The sequence below is a fragment of the Saccopteryx leptura genome, chromosome 9 (assembly GCF_036850995.1).
Source record: "Saccopteryx leptura isolate mSacLep1 chromosome 9, mSacLep1_pri_phased_curated, whole genome shotgun sequence".
NCBI classification, from domain to species: domain Eukaryota; kingdom Metazoa; phylum Chordata; class Mammalia; order Chiroptera; family Emballonuridae; genus Saccopteryx; species Saccopteryx leptura.
The window spans coordinates 31,005,897-31,029,952 of NC_089511.1; the positions used below are offsets into that span (position 1 = coordinate 31,005,897).

General features: G+C 41.5%; 1 pseudogene; it reads right to left on the bottom strand.

The window, feature by feature from the left end:
• Window positions 1–516: 516 nt before the first annotated feature.
• On the bottom strand, window positions 517–3,408 carry LOC136380685 (cold shock domain-containing protein E1-like; annotated as a pseudogene).
• Window positions 3,409–24,056: the final 20,648 nt, after the last annotated feature.

Genomic DNA, 24,056 nt, shown 5'->3' on the forward strand with positions numbered 1-24,056 from the left:
TAAAATAAATGATCTGAACTTTTATTTTGTTTTTCTTAAATTTCTTTATTTTTGTAAACATAATAGGAGGGAGGTGTTAAAACTGATGTAACAGCACAATATAATAAGTATTCCAGATTTTGGGAAGGGATGAAGAAGGAGATTTTCAGAATGCTTCACCAGAATGCGCCCCAACTTGATCACAGTAGACTAATGATATGCTTTGTGGATGTGGTTAGTCAGTGACAGCAGCCTGATGCATTTTTCTTTCTGCATGTAAAGCCAGTAGCCACGCCCACCATCACAGTCGCCTGGCCCATGCAGGTTTGCATTTGATTTGGACAGTTGGTAATGAAACAACGGAGCCAAGAACTGGTGGGCCATTAGCTTTAATCCTAGCTTGCACCCGGTGGGCAAGAAATACACACAGTGGGAAAAACACTTCCCTTTCCATTCAGGGCTCCCAAAGCCACTGACTTGTCCAAGTTTCCTAGAATCAAAGGTTCCTACCTAACCAGCCTTATTCACCTCTGTTCTCCATCTCCTTCTCTCTGCACAAACTCTGCACTAACTGGCTTCTCCCTCAGCACTCCACCATCTTGGCTGCTTCTCCTGGCCTACCCCACGTGGCCTTTCTCTGCTCTCCTACAGCATGGGCTTCTCCTAGAACATAATCACTCTTCCCCAGAACAATGTGATCTCTTTTCCTTTTAAAATCTTTTGGTGTGAAAGCCCTCCCCCAACACATATTAACATAATCACACCCATCCCAAGCAAGAAGGGCAACTAATATTATCACCTGGGCGACGGGCTTCCACGTGGGCAGTGCCATCTTTAACAAAGTGAGCATAATATATTTTATCTGCCCAACACTGCACCAAATCCCACTGAGTTATCTGGTCCCCTTGGCGGACGAAGAACACTTAGGCAAGGAGCGCTGGCACCATCTGGGATGATGTTCTTCAAGTGAGTGACCAACCTATTAGGTTGTGGAGCTGCAACAGCCTGGGGGCCCTTGCAGACTCCCCAGATATTACAAGTGCTGCACTTGCCAGTGCACTGATCAAAAATCACTAAGACTTCCACTTCATCTCCAGCCTGAAGCTCAATGCCATCCTGAACTCCTTTCACATGGAAAAAGAGCTTTTTGCTATCTCCTACTTCACAGTTGATGAAGTTGAACTGATCTTTTCTTTTTTAATTATGTGAGAGTAGGGGAGGCAGAGAGACACTCTGGCATGCACCCTGACCTGGGATTCACCCCACAAGTCCTTTATGGGGCAATGCTCTGCCCATCTGGGGCATTTGTCCACTGCTCAGCAACCAAGCTATTTTTAGCACCTGAGGGAGAGGCCTTGGAGCCATCCTCAGTGTCCAGGGTCAAGTCATTCCCATCAATCAAGCCATGCCTACAGGGGGTGGGGGGGAGAGACAGAGAGAGAGAGAGAGAGAGAGAGAGAGAAGTGGGAGGGTAAAGGTAGAGAAGCAGATGGTCGCTTCTCCTGTGTGCCCTGACCAGAAATCAAACCTGGGACATCCACACACCAGGCTGACTCTCTGCTGACTAGGGCCCAAACTGATCTTTCACACACTCCACAGCGGCTCTATGCAGGGGTGTGGTGTTGTGGGACACAGTCTGTGAATGTTGGCCCAGGAGGCATAATTGGAATTCGACACTTTCCTCTTTCCACAGACAATGCCCTTTGCTGGCCATTCCAACTATGCCAAATGGATAGACCTCGTTTTTCATATCCCCTTCCTTCATGATCTCAATCAATCCTTTGTACTCAGTCTGTGTTAGGTCAGCACTACTCAAGGGGTGAATGACTTGACGAGAGTAGACAGCTTCTTCAGTAATGCCACTCGCCAAGCATGTTTTGTTGACTTTTTCTGTACTGACTATGCTGCCTTCGAACAAGCTGTACTCAACCATCTCCCCCAGTTCCAGGCTATTGACATCACCAGAGAACTCTCACATAAAGGAAAAAGATTTCCTTATCATGATTTGCTGTTTCAGTAAACCCAGAATTATCCTTCAGAGTTGCCACATAGTCCAAGAGCCTCTGGAGTTAGAATTACGACCTAAAAGTGGCACACAGGTTGCAAGCTGCTGTCCAGGCCTCTGTTTGTCACTGATACTAAATTCTACCTTATCCTCTATTTTGAGGAGAAGCAGATTCATCCACATCTTTGGCTTGAAAGCAATAGTCAGTTTCACCCGACAACCATCATAAGCAATACCATCTTCAGTCTCCTTTGCTTTGCCTTTATTTGGGCTAATGACTTTAGGATTGGAAAAAGTGGCTACTTTTTCTACAGTGCCCAGAAAGTGATGATCTGAATGGGAATGAAACAAAGCTGTGCCCTTGGGAAATTTTTTAATCCTAATAGTGTGATTTCTTTGAGTAAAGGACATATCAGGAACCACAGTAAATTCCACTTAATCTGCAGTGTAGAGCCAATTCCCATCTAGAATTTCACATTTCTCTGGCTTCATTAGTAAACTGAAATGTATTTGACAGAAACGTCTATGTTGGTTGCTTGTTCTAATTTGTCACATTGGTCTGTTGAAATATTAAACATAACATGGCCGCCTTCCAACAGGGTCACATTGGATTTTGTATCTTTGTCTCCAAAGGGAAGTTCTTTAGGAATCACAAAGTCAACTTTAATGTGACCTGGGTCACTCTGGTTTTTACTGGGTACTTTTGGGATAACTTTGTTTACAGTTCCTTTAATGCTAATACCTTCAAAAATGACTGTTACTTGAGGCAATAGCCCGACACATCTGTTGTCACTTCTTTACCATTTCTGTCCTTGGTTGTGAATTCCATGTCATCTCCAGGCTGTAAGGTTTCTAAATGAAAGAATTATCTCGTTTACAACATCACCTCTTCCAATAAAGCCCAATACCTCCTTCATGGCACAAACTTCTCCCTGACAGTGGGCTTGTTTCTCTTTCAATAGTTAATGCTTTGAGTACCTGCAGCACCAGTATGTCTATTGTTATCAGTTACAAAGTTTATTTTATCTCTGGTTTCCAGCTGAAGGTTCCTGTTCACATCTTCAGAGGTCTAAATCAGATAAAACACTTATTGTCCATTCATTCATTCTTCGGGGAGGATTTCTGGTTTTATCTTTACCAGTTGAACAGCAATGGGTTTCCCAGTCCACTGGTCAGATCCACTGGTCAGATCCACCGATCAGATGATACTTTGAATTCAACATCACGTCCTACTTTTGAGTCCTGCAGGTTGCCACTATCCTGTGAACAGTGGAAGAAAAGTCTAACTTGACATTCTGAACACTGAATATACCCGCAAGAGGTTGGTAGTTTTTCAATAACCCCATTTTCACGCAGTGCTGCTGAAGTACTGTTGGGGTATCCCGTTGTGTCCACTGTTTTTGGAGGTTTGGATCAAAGCTCATCTTACAGTGATAATCAAATATTGCACTCTCAGTAGTAGTTGCTGATTCTTCCTTTTTGGCACACTTTTCAAAGGATGAAAGTTGCTAGTACTAAAAAAATAAGAGAGAAATTTATCTATCAATCAAGCTAGTGAAGAATACACCTGCTGCTGCACCGGACAGTCTCACATTACCACACACACACACACACAAAAGGAAACACAAGAAGCAGCACTGGGAAGTGCTCTTTCAAAGATGTTAAGTAGGCACAAACTTTCTGTTTCAGAACAAGTGTTGTGTCTTCAACTTAAGTGTACTCTTCTTCAGTCTTGTTGGTTGTTCCAAGATTTGTTCTTTGTCTGATCTGGACTTCAAGGAGCTGTTTCAGGTGGTAAAATCTGTTCTGTTACACTTCATACCCAACAGCTCAGCACTCCCTCTCCCGTGATGCTATAAGCAGCAGGCCCAGTATGTAGGAACAAATCTCACTTCTCTTGCAAGAGTTCTGGGCTCCAAGCATATGCACAGGAAGGGGATGGGTTGATCCGAAATTTCAATTTAGAAGCTAGGAAAAACCCTCAAAAGTAAAAAAGGAGCCTGACCTGTGGTGGCACAGTGGATAAAGCATCGACCTGGGAATGCTGAGGTCGCTGGTTCGAAACCCTGGGCTTGCCTGGTCAAGGCACATATGGGAGTTGATGCTTCCTGCTCCTGCCCCCTTCTCTCTCTCTCTCCCTCTCTCTTTCCTCTCTAAAAATGAATAAAATAAAATTAAAAAAAAAAGTAAAAAAGGAGATTCCAAGATGGCAACAGAGTAGGCAGGTGGATGTTTCCCTCACTTCCTTCCAGGACCAAACTGGAGTTATAACTAAATTTAAAAACAATCATCCTGATAAAACAACTTAGGACTAAATGAAGAGGAGTCTATAACCAAGGAGTCACAAAAGAAGCCACATCGAGACTGGTAGGAAAGGCAGAGACACAGAAAGGGCTGCTGCCTGCTCCCAGAAACGAGGGTCTGGAGGGACTCTTACTGTGGGGAGGATCACCCCGAGAGGGGAGGGCAACCCCGAGAGGGGAGGGCAACCCCGAGAGGGGAGGGCCCCAGCCCCAGGCCGGTGCCCCTGCCTAGAGCCCCAGAGCCTAGAGGAGGCACCCACATAGCATTTGGCTGTTAAAAGAGGCGAGGTTTCTGTCTGCAAGAAAGAGATGGGAAATCTTAGAGGCAGAGGCACCCTCTTAAAGAGCCAATGCAGTAAATCTCATTTACAGCCACTCATCCTGGGCTCCGGTGGAGGGAGGGTTGAGAAGACTAGAGTTGTGTGAAATTGGCGACCTCAGGGAGAGACACTGGGGGATGGCCACCGGAACCTCTGTGCTGAGTCATTCTCTAATATAATACCACACACAGTCGCCATCTTTCTTGGATGGAGCAGTCCTTTCTGTGTGGCATCAGCCTGGGGGAAAGCAACTGCCCATCCTCGGGAATCTCTCTTGCCCAACCTATGGAGATTGGGCCTTGCTCAGAAGCAGTCTTGGCTAGGAAGCAGGGGGCTGAAAAGTCTTGGGGGCTATAATGACTTAATTGTCTGCTGTTGAGGCCAGAGCGCCCCCCCCACCCTCCACTTTCCCAAGAAAGTGGTTGGTTCTTCTACTTCATGTGAGATTCAGTAGAAACTATCTGGACTATGAGCAGACCAAATCTCTGGGTTTCAGAGGCCACATCCTACTGAGGTCTGTGAAAAAATTCAGGACACATCAACACCTGTGGCCCTGGAGTGGGAGCCATACCCACCATCTTTCTTGATGCCTGAATTTCCACAGCCTCAAGACTCCAGCGCAGGTTCTTTTTTCAGGGGCTGAGCTCAATGAGCAGCCAGCAGACAGGGTCAGTAGGAGGCAGCTTTCAAGAAACTTTGGGTCTTTTGCTGACTTGTCCCTAGGCCTGGTGCTGGTAAAAGCCAGCCTCGGTGTACAGCTTGGTCCTTCCATGTGCATCTAAACTCAGCAGAGGCAGCTACAAACTCTGGACTGCTTATAGCTCCAAAAAGGTTTCTGAGGGCTAGTCATGGGCAGTGTCTTACACTGGTCAGCACCAGGTTTTCTAAGAGGCTCAGAACCAACACATCCAGTGATCAGCTACAGACAACATCAGAGCAGGACCCAATATGCCCTACTAGCAGCATATCCAAGGAGAAAACTCAGCCGGCACCAAAACCAGCTGAGGTGAATTCTGCTTCCTGTGGTCAACACCTACATATCAGCTTTTGTGCACTGGACAAGGTGGAGCCTCACAGTCAGCCTGCCCAAGTCCTGGATATCCTGCCATGCTGAGCTAAGTTCCACAGGGGGAAAGGAGAGAGGCTTCAAGCACAGACATTCAAAGTGTGAGACATTCAGACTGAATGGTAGTGGCACAGTGGATAGAGAGTTGACCTGGGACACTGAGGTCCCAGGTTCAAAACTCCAAGGTCACTGGCTGGAGCATGGGCTCTTCCAGGTTGAGCACAGGCTGACCAGCTTGAGCATGAGATCATAGACATGATCTCATGGTTGCTGGCTTGAGCAAAGCATCACTGGCTCAGCTGGAGCCCCCCGGTCAAGGCACATATGAGAAGTAATCATTGAACAACTAAAGTGATGCAACTATGAGTTAACGCTCTCTCTCAAAATAAATAAATAAATAAATAAATAAATAAATAAATAAATAAATAAAGTGTGAGTTCCTTGGAGCCTATTGTTGGGACTGGTTGAGGGGCTTAGCCACCTTCTGAGGGGGTCACAATCAGCCCCCATGGAACTCTCTCAATCTTCCTTCCTGAGACCAGAGGCTCCCAGATGAAAGAACTTCTGTAGAGGGGACTATTAGCCCCATCCAACCTGAACCTGCTGCTCATTTTGCTAGGGAGAAATAGAATTGGAGTATCCAGCAGTGGCTAGGGGATTATGTTCTGGAGTAGGGTACATGTTCCCTATACTGAACTCCTGACCAAGAGACCTCTGAAGTAGGGGGTCCCACTAACATTGTCATCCTGACCTCAGTTACCCTAACTTATCAAGCTTGCAGTCTGTGGAGGATTTGGTGGGGTGAGGCCAGTTTAGCCCACACAACAGTCTTTCTACAGACAACTCTGTGGGAAGACCCGGCAGCTGCAAGAGGGAGGTAGAGCAGCTGAAAAGTGGAGGCAAATCTTATGGAGCTTGGACATTTTTACAGAGCTTTTGTCAGCTCTAAGCAGGAGGATGTCAATCCTTATACACAGGTTGGTCCCTCCCACACACACCCAGGCACAGAAAACACAGACACAAACAGTGAACACAGTATGACATCAACCCAAGAGAAACAAGAACCAACACAATCAATAGTGGGTGGCAGGCTGTACCAATGCTACATTCAACTAGTCATACAAGTGGCATGCTCAAAGGAGGAATCCAGCAAGTACCAGACATTGCTGAAAATAACTATACTCCACAGAACAGACATTGCACAGCATCTGATACATGTGATCAAGTTGACCTTTAGAGCCAGCCAGCCTGAAGGGTTAACTCTACCCATGAAAGGACCAACAGTGTTTAAGACTCATATACAATAGGAGAGTGAATCTATCTCTCAAGAAACATTCTTAGAGCAAGAAGCTCAGGTGGCCTGGATGTTAGTACCACTGAGCCCCTCTCATCATAGAGACGTCACAACAAATTTGGGAGTCAGAGCAGAGCTACCTAATACACAAATGAAATGGACAAAGAAATATGACCCAAATGAATCAACAAGAGAAATCCCCAGAAAAGGAATTAAATAAAATGGAAAAAACCAAACTATCAGATGCAGAGTTTAAAATAATAGTTATTAGGAAGCTCAAGGATCTTAGAGTAAGAACGGATGATCACAATGGGCACTTAAGCAAAGAGATGGTAAGCACTAAAAAGGACATTGAAACCATAAAAAAAGAACCAGTCAGAAATGGCAAATACAATATCTGAAAATGAAGACTGCACTAGAAGGAACCAATAGCAGGTTGGATGAAACAGAGGATGGAATCAGCAATTTAGAAGAAAAACGTAAGCATAGAAGCAGAGCAGCTAAAAGAGGCTCAAAAAGGTTGAGGAAATTCTAAGAGACCTCTGTGACAACTTGAAGAGAAACAATATCTGCGTCATATTCGTTCCTGAAGGAGAAGAGAATGAACAAGGGATAAAGAATTTTTTTGAAGAACTCATAGCTGAAAACTTCCCTAATTTGATGAAGGAAAATGTCACACAAATTCAAGAAGCACAAAGAGTCCCATTAAAGATGGACCCAAAGAGGCCCACACCAAGACACATCATAATTAAAATGTCAAAGTTAAGAGACAAAGAATACTAAAAGCTGCAAGAGAAATGCAATTAATTAGTCACAAAGTAGCCCCCATAATGCTGACATGGGACTTCTCATCAGAAATACTTCAGGCCAGATGGGATAGGCAAGAAATAGTCAAAGTGATGCAAACAAGAACCTACAACCTATTACTTTATCCAGCAAAGCAATCATTTAAAATTGAAGGAGAAATAAAGAGCTTCCCAGACAGAAAAAAAAAAGTTCAAAGAGATCATTAATACTAAACCAGTACTGCAACAAAGGTTAAAAGGGCTCTGGCTGGTTGGCTCAGCAGTGTAGTGTTCGCCTGGCATGTGGAAGTCCCAAGTTTTATTCCCAGTCAGGGCACACAGGAGAAGCTACCATCTGCTTCTCCACCCCTCCCTCTCCCCTTCTCTCTCTCTCTCTCTCTCTCTCTCTCCTCCTCCTCCCACAGCTATGGCTCGAATGGTTGAGCAAGTTGGCCCTGGGCACTGAGGTTGGCTCCATAGCCTCATCTCAGGTGCTAAAATAGCTCGTTGCTGAGCAACAGAGCAGTGGCCCCAAATGCGAGAGCATCACCCTGTAGGGGGATTGCTGGATGGATCCCAGTTGAGGTACATGAGGGAGTTTGTCTGTCTGCCTCCCCATCTCTCACTTTATATATATCAATGAAATGTTAAAGGGCCTGCTATAAAAAGAGGAAAGAAAAAAAGAAATTGAGAATTGAGAGAAAGAGGGTTACAGGTTTTAAGAATAAAATGGCAATAAATAACTATATATCAATAATAACCTAAAATGTAAATGGATTAAATGCTCCAATCAAAAGACATAGGGTACCTGCATGGATAAGAAAACAAGATCCATATATATACTGTCTATAAGAGACCCACCTTAGAACAAAATATACACATAGACTTAAAGTGAAGGGATGGAAAAAATATTACATGCAAATAAAAATGAAAAAAACAACAGCTGGGGTAGCAATTTATATCTAACAAAATAGCCTTTAAAACAAAGGTTAAGTAAGGAACATAGAAGGTAATTACATAATGATAAAGAAAGCAATCCAATAAGGGGATTATAACCATTGTCAATATTTATGCACTCAATATAGGAGCACCCAAATATATAAAGCCAGATTTTGATGAACATAAAGGGAGAGACTGACAGTAATACAATCATCATAGGGGATTTTAACACCTCACTAACATCAATGGATAGATCCTCCAGACAGAAAATCAACAAAGAAACAGTGGCCATACATGACACACAAGATCAACTGGATTTTATTAATATCTTCAGAACAGTTCATCCCAAAGCAGAATATACATTCTTTTCAAGTGATCATGATACATTCTATAGGATAGCCACATGTTAGGACACAAAACAAGTCTCAATAAATTTAAGAAGATTGAAATCATATCAAGTATCTTCTCTGATCACAATGGCATGAAACTAGAAATTAAATACAATAGAAAAATTGAAAAACATTCAAATACTTAAGGGCTAAAAAGCATGTTGTTAAATAATGAATAGGTTAACAATGAGATCAAGAAAGAAATAAAAAATTTCCTTGAAACAAATAAAAATGAACATACAACAACCCAAAATCTATGGGACACAGTGAGAGCAGTCCTGAGAGGGAAGTTCACAGCATTACAGGCATTCCTTAAGAAAAAATATCTCAATAAACAATCTAGCCCTGCACCTAAAAGGACTAGAAAAAGAACAAAGCCCAGAGGAAGTAAAAGGAAGGAAATAATAAAGATCAGAGTGTAAATAAATGACACAGAGGCTAAAAACAACAACAAAATATCAGTGAAAGCAAGAGCTGGTTCTTTCAAAAGGTAAACAAGAGTGACGAGTCTTTAATCAGACACATCACAAGAGAGAGGACCCAAACAAATAAAATTACAAATGAAAGAGAAGTAACAACTGACATCAGAGAAATACAAAAGATTGTAAGAAAATACTGTAAAGAATCATATGCCAAAAATTTGGACAACCTGGGTGAAAGAAATAAATTCCTTAAAACAGGCCCTGGCCGGTTGGCTCAGCAGTAGAGCATCAGCCCAGCATGTAGAAGTCCCAGGTTCGATTCCTGGCCAGGGCACACAGGAGAAGCATCCATCTGCTTCTCTACGCTTTCCCCTCTCCTTCCTCTGTCTCTCTCTTCCCCTTCTGCAGCCAAGGCTCCATTGGAGTGAGGTTGGCCTGGGTGCTGAGGATGGCTCCATGGCCTTTGCTTCAGGCGCTACAATGGCTCCAGCTATAGTGGAGTGATGCCTCAGATGGGCAGAGCATTACCCCCTGGTGGGCATGCCAGGTGGATCCCAGTTGAGCACATGCAGGAGTCTGTCTGACTGCCTCCCCACTTAAAACTTCGGAAAAATGCCAAAACAAAATAACAAAACAAAAAAAATTCCTTAAAACACATAATCTTCCAAAACTGAATCTGGAAGAATCAGAAAACCTGAGCAGACTGATTACAACAAATGAAATTGAAACAGCTATTAAAAAACTGTCAGCACACAAAAATCCTGGACCAGATGGCTTCATGGGTAAATTTTACCAAACATTCAAAGAAGAACTAACACTTATCCTTCTCGAGCTATTCCAAAAAATTCAAGAGGAGAGAAAACTTCCAAGCTCATTTTATGACATGCATTATCCTAATTCCAAAACCAAGTTAAGAAACTACAAAGAAACAAAACTATAGGCCAATATGTCTGATGAACATAGATGCTAAAATTCTCAGCAAAATATTAGCAAACCAGGTCCAGCAATACATTAAAAAGACCATACATCATGATCAAGTAGGATTTTTTTCCAGGAGGCAAGGCTGATACAATATTTCTTTCTTTTTTTTTTTGATACAATATTTCTAATTAATAAATGTGATTTATCACATAAACAAAGTGAAGAATAAAAATTACATGATCATATCAATAGATGCAGAAAAAGCATTCTATAAAATCCAGCACACATTTAGATCAAAACTCTGAGCAAAGTGGGAATACAGGAAACATACCTCAACATAATAAAGGCCATATATGATAAACTGACAACCAACATCATACTTAATGAATGAAAAATTACAAGGAATCCCTTAAGATCAGGAACAAGACAGGATGTCTCCTTTCACCATTCTTACTCAACATAGTACTGGAAGTTCTAGCCACAATCAGACTAGAAGAAATAAAAGGTATTCTAATTGGAAAAGAAGAAATAATACTGTCATTATTTGCTGATGACATGATATGTACCTAGAAAACACTAAATTCTCAGCCAAAAAACTGCTAGGCCTACTAGACCTGATAAATGAATTAGGCAAAGTGGCGGTATATAAAATTAATATTCAGAAATCAGTGGCATTTTTATACACCAATAATGAAATGTCAGAAAGAGAAATTAAGGAAAAATCCTATTTACTATTGCAACAACAAAAAATTAAGTACCTAGGAATAAATTTAACCAAGGAGGCAAGAGACTTGTACTCAGAAAATTATAAGATGTCAGAAAAAGAAATCGAGAAAGCTACAAAAAAGTGGAAGCCTATACTGTGTTCATGGATATATGAAGAATTAACATCATTAAAATGTCCACAGTACTCAAAGCAATCTAAAGATTCAATGCAACTCTTATAAAAATACCAATAGCACAACTTCACAGATCTAGAACAAATATTCCAAAAATTTATATGGAGCCAAAAAAGAACCCAAATAGTCTCAGCAATCTTGAAAATGAAGAACAAAGTGGGAGGTATCACACTTCCTGATATAAAGTTATACTACAAGGCTATTGTAATCAAAACATCTTGGTACTGGCATAAGAACAGGCATACATATCAATGGAACAGAACAAAGAATTCAGAAATAAACCCATTCCTTTATGGTCAATTAATATTTGACAAAGGAGGCAAGAGTAAATAATGAAATAAAGACAGCCTCTTTAATAAATGGTATTGGGAAAATTGGACAGGTACATGCAAAAAAATGAAACTAGACTACCAACTTACACCATTCACAAAAAAGAAACTCAAAATGAATAAAAGACTTAAATGTAAGTCACAAAATCATAAAAATCCTAGAAGAAAACATAGGCAGTAGACTTTCAGACATCTCTTGTAGCAATATTTTTGCCAGTATATCTCTATGGGCAAGTGAAATAAAGGACAAAATAAACTAATGGGACTACATCAAACTAAGAAGGTTTTACACAGCAAAAGACACCACTGACAAAATAAAAAGACAATCCATTCAATGGGAGAACATATTCACTGATACATTTGATGAGGGGTTAATAAGCAAAATTTATAAAGAACTTATAAAACTCAACACCAGAAAGACAATCCAATTAAAAAATGGACAAAGGATATGAATAGACACTTCTCTAAAGAGGACATACAGATGGCCAGTAGGCATATGAAAAAATGCTTAAGGTCACTAATCATCAGAAAAAATGCAAATTAAAAGCATGAGGTATCACCTCACACCTGGCCGAATGGCTTTCATTAACAAACACACAAGTGTTGGTGAGGGTGTGGAGAAAAGGGAACCCTCCCGCACTGCTGGTGGGAATGCAGACTCATGCAGCCGCTGTGTAAAACAGTATGGCATTTCCTCAAAAAATTAAAAATGGAACTGCATTATGACCCAGATATCTCACTTTTAGGAATTTATCCTAAGAATCCCAAAACACTGATTCAAAAGAAGATATGGACTCCCATGCTCACTGCAGCATTGTTCGCAATAGCCAAGATCTGGAAACAGCCCAGGTGTCTGTCAGCAAGTGAGTGGATAAAATAGCTATGATGCTTACACAATGGAATAGTATGAGGCTGTTAAAAAGAAGGAAATCTTTTCTTTTGCAACAGCTTGGTAGGACCTGGAGATTCGTATGCTAAGTGAAATAAGCCAGGCAGAGAAAGACAAAAACCATATGATCTCACTTGTATGCAAAATCCAATGAACACACAATAAACTGAGAAACAAAATAGAAACAGGCAGGGTCACAGGGAACAGACGGAGAGCTGTCAGAGGGAAGAGAGGACAGGATCAAAGAAGGTGAAGAGATTAGCCAAATTATACCGTAAATACATAACACACAGATACAGACAACAGGGTAGCAAAAACCAGAGGGAAATGGGGGTGAAGGCAGAGGAAGGGCGGGGGCAAAGGGAGTGAAAAAGGGTGGAAAGAGACTTTGCGTGGGGCATGGGGGACAGGATGTGGTGTGTGGAGGGAGTGATATTGAGTGGGACACTTGAAACCGTGTCAGCACAATAAATTAAAAATAAAAATTTTAAATTAAGAAAAGTAAAATGGGAAATATAAAAGAAATTCATGAAGCAGAGAACTAAAAATCTAGTAAAATTGATAAAAGGTTTTTTTTTTTTTTAAAAAAAAAAAGGCTAATGAAATAAGGAGAAAGAAAAGAAAGCACAAATGAAAAGTATCAAGAGTTTTAAGAAATGAGTTTTTATAACTCTAGAGGAGATTTAAAATGCAAAGACGCCTGACCAGGCGGTGGTGCAGTGGATGGAGCATCGGACTGGGTTGCCGAGGACCCAGGTTCGAGACCCCAAGGTTGCCAGCTTGTGCACGGGCTCATCTGGTTTGAGCGAAGCTCACCAGCTTGAGCCCAAGGTTGCTGGCTCGAGCAAGGGGTCACTCAGTCTGCTACAGACCCCCGGTCAAGGCACATATGAGAAAGCAATCAATGAACAACTAAGGTGCTGCAAAGAAAAATTAATGATTGATGCTTCTCATCTCTTCATTCCTGTCTGTCTGTCCCTGTCCCTCTCTCTGTCTCTGTAAAAACAAAAAACAAACAAACAACAAAAAACCCCCCAAAAACCCTGGGCTTGCCTGGTCAAGGTACATATGGGAATTGATGCTTCCTGCTCCTCCCCCCTTCTCTCTCCCTTTCTCTCTCTCTCTGCTCTCTCTCTCTAAAAAAAAAAATGCAAAGACTAGCTCAAACAGGCAGTATATTAAAATGAAAAATAACTAAATGTCCAAGAATCACTAGAAATCTGACTAATCTAATTACAACCAAAGAAGCAGAAATAGCACCCAAAGATCTGCCCCCTAGGTGGCATCAATTTGAGATGAGGTTACAGGCAACTTCTACCAAATATTCAAGAGAGAAAACAAGTGTGTGTGTGTGTGTGTGTGTGTGTGTGTGTGTGTGTGTGTGTGTGTGTGTGTTAAAAAACACGAGATCCACCCTCTTAAATTTTTGTTTTGTTTTAAAATGCTTTATTAACTTTAGTATTCTTAGTAGATGGATATAATTGAACTAACAGTTTGGTCTGGTCACTGGGCAAATGGGACATTTCTGAGACCTTACAAAGGGTGCAGTGTGGAGACTAGAACTAGTTGAGTCCTCTTGTCATAGACTGATGATCACAAACAGAAGACATTCTAAGAGCTTTTAGTTGCTGCTCTACACACTGTGAGAAGGGAGATGAAATTCCAGGGCATCTGCGGTCACACAGCACCCAGAAAGCTGCAGGCAGGTCGGCAGCACATAAATTCTCGACCTGGGATGGCAGTATGCGGCACGGTGCTATAGTGCTGCACAGCCAAGGCAGCTGCAGCCTACAGTTCATATTTTCTTAGTAGAAAATTATACCCATTTAAGAAATTGTTACCCACCCCCTTAAATTTATAAGTGTACAGTACAGAACTTAACCATAAGTGCAATGTTGTAAGATTACTAGAAATTTTTCATCTTTACCCATTGGACACCTTCCTGTTTGTTCCTTCGTTCGGCCCCTAGCAACCACCATACTATTGTACTTTCTGCTTCAATGACTGACTACTTTAGATCTTTGGATACCTAAAGTAAAAGGAGTCATTCAGTATTTGTCCTCTGTGAATGGCTTATTTCTCTTCACATAAAGTCCTCAAGTTTCATGCATGTTGTAGCATGTCAGGATTTCCTTTTTATGGTTGAATAATCTTCTAAATATACAGCATATTTTCTTTATCCATCCATGTATGGATATTTAGATTATTTCCACAGATCTTGGCAATAGTGAATAATGCTTCAATAAACATGGGAATACAGATATCTGAGATTCTGATTTTTATTCTTTTGGATAAATATCCAGAAGTGGAATTGCTGGGTCATATCGTAGTTCTATTTTTAATTTTTTGAAGAACATTCTCATCGTGGCTGCATCATTTTACATTTCACTAACAGTGCACAAGCGTCCAAATTTCTCCATGTCCTTTTCAACATTTATTTAATATATATATATTTGGTCAGGGCTTTTTTTTTTTTTTTTTAAAGAGAGAGACAGGAAGTAGGGAAGGAGAGAGGTGAGAAGCATCAACGTGTAGTCGCTTCACTTTAGTTTTATTATTATTATTGATTGCTTCTCATACGTGCCTTGACATGGCGGGGAGGGGGTGCTCAAGCAAAGTCAATGACCCCTTGCTGAAGCCAGAGACTTTGGGCTCAAGCCAGCGACCTTGGGATCATGTCTATGATTCCGGGCTCAAGCTGGCAAGCCTGTGCTCTATCTGGTGACCTCGAGGTTTTGAACCTGGGACCTCAGTGTTCCAGGTCGATGCTCTATTCACTGTGCCACCAATGGTCAGACCTGCTTTCTTTTTTACACTATAATGGCCATGCTAACAGGTATAAGGTGATACCTCCTCATGGTTTTGATTTGCATCTCCCTGATGATTAGTGATGTTGAGTATCTTTTCTTATACCTGTCGGCCATTTGTATGTCTTCTTGGGAGAATGAATTTCAAGTTCTTTGCCCATTTTAAAATCTGGTTATTTACTTTTCTGCCATCAAATTTTAGGAATTCCTTATTTTATTTATCAACCCTTCATCAGATATATAGTTTGCAAATATTTTCTCTCATTCTGTAGATTGCTTTTCACTCTGTTTTTCACTTTCTTTGCTGCGTAGAAGCTTTTTAGTTTGATGTAGTCCCACTTGTTTATTTTTCGTTTTTCACCGTCTGTGCTTTCAATATCTTATCTGATAAATCATTGCCAAGGCCAATGTCAAGCGTTTGCCCTATGCTTTCTACATGGAGTATTACAGTTCCAGGTGTTTTTTTTTTTTGTTTTTTTTTCTGAAGCTGGAAACGGGGAGAGACAGTCAGACAGACTCCCGCATGCGCCCGACCGGGATCCACCTGGCACGCCCACCAGGGGCGACGCTCTGCCCACCAGGGGGCAATGCTCTGCCCCTCCGGGGCGTCGCTCTGCCAGGACCAGAGCCACTCTAGCGCCTGGGGCAGAGGCCAAGGAGCCATCCCCAGTGCCTGGGCCATCTTTGCTCCAATGGAGCCTTGGCTGTGGGAGGAGAAGAGAGAGACAGAGAGGAAGGAGGGGGTGGGGGTGGAGAAGCAAATGGGCGCTTCTCCTATGTGCCCTGGCCGGGAATCGACCCAGGTCCCCCGCACGCCAGGCCGACGCTCTACCGCTGAGCCAACCGGCCAGTGCTACAGTTCCAGGTTTTATGCTTAAATTTTTAATCCATTTTGAGTAAAATTTTGTGCATAGTGTAAGATAAGGGTCCAATTTTCTTCTTTTGCATGTGAATATCTAGTGTTTGAAGACACTATTCTTTCCCATTAAAAAAGTATGAAGTCTTACCATTTGCAACAACATGGATAGACCTATAGACCTAGAGGGTATTACACTAAGTGGAATAACTCAGACAGAGAAAGACAAGCACCATATGATTTCACTTATTTGTGAAGTATAAAAAACAAAATAAACGAACAAACAGACTGATAAATACAGAGAACATTTTGATGGTTTCTAGATGGGAGGGGGGTTGGATAACTGAATGAAAAAGGTGAAGGGATTAAGAAGTACAAATTGGTAGTTACAAAATCATTACAGGAATGTAAAGTACAGCATAGGGAATAGAGTCAGTAATATTGGTATAGCTGCCTTACCTGTGGTGGTGCAGTGGATCAAGGGTTGACTTGGAATGCTGAGGTCACCAGTTTGAAACCCCAGGCTTGCCTGGTCAAGGCACATACGAGAAGCAACTACTATGAGTCGGTGCTTCCCTTTCCCCCCACCTTTCTCTCTGTCATCTAAAATCAATAAATGAAATCTTATAAAAAATATTGATATAACTATGTACTGTGCCAGGTGGGTACTAGACTTATTGGGGGATCACGTCATAAGCTATGTAAATACATTATACACATGAAACTAATATTACATTAAATATCGACAGTAATTTTTTTTTTTTTTTTTTGTATTTTTCTGAAGCTGGAAACGGGGAAAGACAGTCAGACAGACTCCCGCATGCGCTCGACCGGGATCCACCCGGCACGCCCACCAGGGGCGATGCTCTGCCCACCAGGGGGCGATGCTCTGCCCACCAGGGGGCGATGTTCTGCCCCTCTGGGGCATCGCTCTGCCGCGACCAGAGCCACTCTAGCGCCTGGGGCAGAGGCCAAGGAGCCATCCCCAGCGCCCGGGCCATCTTTGCTCCAATGGAGCCTTGGCTGCGGGAGGGGAAGAGAGAGACAGAGAGGAAGGAGGGGGGGTGGAGAAGCAAATGGGCGCTTCTCCTATGTGCCCTGGCTGGGAATCAAACCCGGGTCCCCCACACGCCAGGCCGGGAAGCGAACCTGGGTCCCCTGCATGCCAGGCCGACGCTCTACCGCTGAGCCAACCGGCCAGGGCTGTAATTTTTTTTTTTTAAAAAAAGAAAAAATTTAAAGAGATTATTCTTTGCCCCTGTGTATTTTTTGGCACCCTTGTCAGAGATCAGTTGACTTTAATGCATGGGTTTAGTCCTGGGCCCTGTCTTCCATTCACTTGAACCATATGTCTGACTTTATGCCAATACCACACTGTTTTGGTTACTATAGATTTTAAATAGGTTTAAATTCAGCAAATGTGAGGCCTCCAGCTTTGTTCTTTTTCAAGATTGTTTTGGCTCTTTGGGGAACTTTGAGTTCTCATGTAAATTATAGTATTCATTTTCTATTTCACAATTGCAGAAATAGAAACTTAAGTTTCTAAAATAAACATAAAAATGTTCAAAATTTAATATACAAAACTATGAAACTTAGTAAAAGGACACTTAAAAATAAATGGAGAGGCCCTGGCCAGTTTACTCAGTGCTAGAGCGTCGGCCTGGCGTGCAGGAGTCCCGGGTTCAATTCCTGGCCAGGGCACACAGGAGAAGCGCCCATCTGCTTCTCCACCCCTCCCCCTCTCCTTCCTCTCTGTCTCTCTCTTCCCCTCCCACAGCCGAGGCTCCATTGGAGCAAGGTTGGCCTGGGCACTAAGGATGGCTCTGTGGCCTCTGCCTCAGTCGCTAGAATGGCTCTGGTCGCAACAGAGTGACGCCCCAGATGGGCAGAGCATCGCCCCCTGGTGGGCATGCCGGGTGGATCCCGGTCAGGAGCATGCGGGAGTCTGACTGCCTCCCCGTTTCCAACTTCAGAAAAATAAAAAAAAAAAATAATAATAAAATAAATAAATAAATGGAGAGATAGACCATGTTTGTGAAGGAAATATCTCAAATCCGTATGTGTTAATGATCCCTAAACTATTCTATTAAAGCAAACCTAGTTTAAAAAACAAGATTTTCATAGAACTTTATAAGCTGATACTGAAAGTCAGATGGATAATGTTTATAAATAGACTGACAATTTGGGGGAAAAAATTGGATAGGACATACATCCTAGCAAACGTAGAAGACCTTATAAATCCTTAATAATTGAAACTATGTTACCTTCACAGTGAAAGATACAAATAGATCAACTTGAGAGAGGAATGAGAGAAAAAGAGGAGGGCAGGGAAAGAGGAGGGAAAGTATTTGAATTTAGTAGGAGGATGAGTAATCCAATTATGTTGAGGCAATTGCCTGTTCGCTTAGAAAATGCCAAGTTAGAACCTTACATCAGTGGTCCCCAACCTTTTTTGGGCCACGGACCGGTTAAATGCATAAAATATTTTCACGGATCGGCCTTTAGGGTGGGATGGATAAATGTATCACGTGACCGAGACAAGTGTCAATCAAGAGTGAGTCTTACACAGATGTAACAGAGGGAATCTGGTTATTTTTTTAAAAATAAAACATTGTTCAGACTTAAATATAAATAAAATGGAAATAATGTAAATTATTTATTCTTTCTCTTCAGACCGGTACCAAATGGCCCACGGACCGGTACCAGTCCGCGGCCCAGGGGTTGGGGACCACTGCTTACATCATTCATAAAACTAAATATCACATAAAGAGGGTAAAAAAAAAAAAACCCAAACTTTAAATTATTAAATGAAACTATTCAATATTGTTTCTTCAGGACAGAAAAGACTTTCATATACAATCATCAAAAAACAAAAACAAAATAAAACAAAAACAGCAACCAAAAAGATGAACTAATTTGACATCAAAATTTAAAGTACCATGTAATTAAAAAGGTGAAGGGATTGAGAAGTACAGATTGGCAGTTACAAAATAGTTAGGGAATATAGTCGATAGTGTTGTAATAACTCCGTACGGTGCCAAGTGGGTACTGGAAATACTAGGGGAACACTTTGTTAAGTATATGACTGTCTAACCACTATGCTGTACACCTGAAACTAGTACAATATATTGAATGTAATTTTAAAAACGAAACAAAATATTTTTAAAAAGAAAATATGACAATCAAAAAAGAACTATGTAGTTAGAGAGACAACTGACACAAAGTTCAAAGGCGAGCTTTTGAGAAACTATCCATGTCTTACAGCCTACAAATCTGTCCATAGAAGATGAGCAACAGAGAGGAGTAGAAACACATGTGCCCATGCGATTCACCTGAGGGGAAACCCAGAGGTCTAACAAGCATCTGACAAGACGCTATCTACTAGTAATTAGAAAGGTGTCCCTTTTTAAAAATGATATTCCAGTTTTACTCATCAGATTGGCAAACATTTCAATGTGAGAAAGCTCTGGCAGTGGTGTGAGGGAGCTAGGAACTCTGGTGGAAGGTTGGTACAGCCAGTTCAGAAAGCAAATGAACAAGGTGACCAACCCCCGCCCCCACTTCTGGCTCCCTCACTACCTTTCGGATTTAGTCTAGTGGTAGCTATGGGTCTCAAGTTCTGGCCAATGGGTATAAGAAGAAATCACTGGGTGGTTTTCAGGAAAGCTTTTTAAAAGGAACAGAAGCAGGTGGCAATTCCCTTTGACCTTGCTTATTGTCTCTTTTCTTCTTGCCTATAATGATTCCTAGAAGGGCAGCCACCTCAGGGCCATCAGGTAAGAATCATTAAAATGAGAATGTGGGAAGATGGGGCCCAGTCCCCGATATCACTGTCCAGATCTGTTGACTTTGGGACCTCTTATTACCTGAGAACACAAAACCCATTTCTTTTTTTTTTTTTTTTTTTTTAATAAATTTTTATTAATGATAATGGGATGACATTAATAAATCAGGGTACATATATTCAAAGAAAACATGTCTAGGTTATTTTGTCATTAAATTATGTTGCATACCCCTCGCCCAAAGTCAGATTGTCCTCCGCCTCCCTCTATCTAGTTCTCTGTGCCCCTCCCCCTCCCCCTAACTCTCTCCCTCCCTCCCTCCCATGTCCTCCCTCCCCCCACCCCTGGTAACCACCTCACTCTTGTCCATGTCTCTTAGTCTCGTTTTTATATTCCACCAATGTATGGAATCATGTAGTTCTTGTTTTTTTCTGATTTACTTATTTCACTCCATATAATGTTATCAAGATCCCACCATTTTGCTGTAAATGATCTGATGTCATCATTTCTTATGGCTGAGTAGTATTCCATAGTGTATATGTGCCACATCTTCTTTATCCAGTCTTCTATTGAAGGGCTTTTTGGTTGTTTCCATGTCTTGGCCACTGTGAACAGTGCTGCAATGAACATGGGGCTACATGTGTCTTCACGTATCAATGTTTCTGAGGTTTTGGGGTATATACCCAGTAGAGGGATTGCTGGGTCATAAGGTAGTTCTATTTGCAGTTTTTTGAGGACCCACCATACTTTCCTCCATAATGGAAAAAACCCATTTCTTTAAGCTACTTTGAGATAATTTTTAAATGCATGTTTGATACAGTAGAACTATTAAAATTCCAATTCCACGTCTGGGCGTCTACCATTTGGAGATGGGTGTAAGAGCATCATGGCTGTGCTGTTTGATAAAGTTTAAAACTAGGGAAAAAAGTGAGTAAACACCACTAAAGAAACAGTTAAATCAATGGTGGTGTATTTCTACTAAAGAATACTATGCAGCTGTTAAAAAGAATTCGTTTTATCTACTTATTTGATGATCATACAGAAAACACATTTCTTGCCATCATGGTATCAAAAAAGTATCACCCTTCCAGGCAAGATTGAGGCTGGGGTCACCAAGTTTACATGCTGAGGCTTTTCCCTGGAGCCAGGTTGCAGCCTAGCATGTGTGCACAGGCAGGGGAACAGAAAGGCAGTCCAGGAATGAGATGTTCCAGCTTGTAGACTTCACCCCTGGAGGTAAATGAGTCATGACGGTGACTTTGGGAGTTTGGCAGGAGCTGGGGGAAAGAGATGTACTACCACCAGAGGTAGGTGGACAACTTGAGTTAGGAAAGTTCCAATGTGCACATAGCACAAGAGTACTTTCCACACCTGGGGAGCTACAGGCCTCTGGAGCAGTTTGGGATGGCAGGGCCCACGGTTCCAGCTGCTCTGAACCCTCTGTTCCTAAGGGCTGGCTCAACCACAATGTATCTTATTGTTTTGCAAGTTCCAGGCAGAATTACTAGAACAATCACCACAATACCAAGACAATACATTGTTTGAAGCTATTATTGACTCTATTGCTAATGCAGTGATGGCCAATTATAAAAAGAATTACCTATACTCAGGCTTTTTAGGTTTTGAGAAAATAAAGAGTAAAACATTTATGATGCATTTTACAAATCCTTTTGGACTTAAGGGTTGCTATATTTATTGAACTATCAAGTTCCATTTGAATTCATTGCAATGTTTTCCTCATTGCTTGAATAATACAGTATTCTATGAGAGAGTTTATTTTTACTGCATCCGCAAGGTTGATATTGGAATTCTTTCAAGTGTACCATTATGCTGCATAATTTGTACCAATATTTACTGAAATATTTATTTTTCCACATACACAATGGTTACTGGCAGAGTTTATTCCAATGTATTATTATTGTTTACCACATGGCTTGGCCAATTTTGACTGATATTTGCTTTATTTTGCATGTACTGCAGAGGAGTTCCTTCAAATATACTTTCAATCATGGCTTCCTTTTTTTAGTTACCAGCATTCTGTGTTTGCTTTTACGCTCCCACATGTCAGATCACCTCCTCCTCCACCAGTGCATGTGTTCTGCTGTGAGCTACATAAGATCACTGACAAACACATATACATAAACTCTTTTCTTTAGCTAGGTAATTTTAAAAACTCATCATCTATTGACTTTATTGGGGTGACATTTGTTAATAAAATTATATAGGTTTCAGGTACACAATTCTATACTATATCATCTATGTATTGTATTATGTGTTCACCACCCCAAGTTGTCTCCTTCCTCACCATTTATTTCTACACCCTCTGCTACCTCCCCCACCCCTTTTCCCTATAGTAATCACCATACTGTTGTCTATGCTTATGGGTCCTTCCTTCCTTCCTTCCTTCCTTCCTTCCTTCCTTCCTTCCTTCCTTCCTTCCTTCCTCCCTCCCTCCCTCCCTCCCTCCCTCCCTCCCTCCCTCCCTCCCTCCCTCCTTCCTTCCTTTTGCTTAATGCCTTCACCTTTTTAACCCAGCCCCATGACACATCTCCCTTCTGACACCTGTCAGTCTATTCTCTATTTATGAGTCTGTTTCTATTTTGTTGGTTTATTTTATTTATACAAAGAATTTAGCTAGGTATTTTGATACTGATATTTCAGTATTGGTAAAATATTGCTGCATACTCAGAATTTAGTATTTCCTGCTAGATCCTACTAAACATACACAAAATGACATTTCCCTCTCAAAACCACTTCACAGTAACTTCTAACACATAATTATGAACACTACTTAATTCTTTATGTTATTGTAATAGTACATATACAGTACATGGTGACCATACACAACTTATGCAAATGAGACACATTTGAGAGTGATAGGGGCACTATTAAAAATTAGGGTGGGACTGTAAGCATAAAATTGGAATGAATGGGGCCCTGGCCAGTTGGCTCAGTGGTAGAATATCAGCCGGGTATGTGAAAGTCCTGGGTTTGATTCCCAGTCAGGACACACAAGAGAAGCAACCATCTGCTTCTCCAGCCTCCTTTCCCCACTTTATTTCTTCCCCTCTTGCAGCCATGACTCAATTGATTCGAGCAAAGTTGGCCCTAGGCGCTGAAGATGGCTCCATGGCCTCACCTCAGGTGCTAAAATAGCTCTGTTGCTGAGTAATGGAACGACGCTCCAGATGGGCAGAGCATCGCCTGGTATGGGGCTTGCCAGGTAGATCCCGGTTGGGGTACATGTAGGAGTCTGTCTCAGCCTCCCTGCTCTCACTTAAAAAAAAATTAGAATAAATGGTCCTGGGCAAACTGGGACATACAGTCACCATATTTATATAACCTGCATACCTACGTTAGCAAATAAGGAATACTGATACACTAATATCTACCTATATACTAATATTGGTAGATCATCATGATGCACTGTGTAGCAGAAGGAAATGTAGGGTAGGAGACAATAGTATGGGAGAAACAAACACTCCAGCCCTATTCTCTATGCAAATATATACACAAACAGAATTTGAGGCATGTTGGTAAAAGGGCTCTTTGGCCTTATCTGCCATGTTTGACTGTTTACAAGGAAAGTGCATTATTTGAAATAGTTACTTTTAAAACTAAAGAGAAGTATTCTGAGTGGATAGAATTAAGAGCTTGACTGAGATGTCATTTTGAGTTGGCTTTTCAGCCCAGTGTGGTTTAAAATCAACACAAACCAGGTGAGTGATTAAATATATCCAAATTTACAGTAGAGTGGCAAAGATTATAATTTTTTTCCCTCTAGCATCATGTAACTTCAAAAAAGCCCTCCCATTTTCAGTTTAGAGTTCAAATTGAAGTATTTAAAACCACAGTAAAAAGACAAGCACCTCTCAAATAGCTGTGACTCAGTGAGACGTTTTCATTACAGCCATCATTATCTGAAAAACCAGTTCTCATTTAAACTCCAGTCCTACATTGCTCCTTACTGAGCATTCCACCTGAATGCTTCAAACTCACTAGCACGTGTCACATTTCTTCCTGGACACACCAGCTTCCCCTCCAAACCCTTCAGCCTGTCCCGGCAGAAAC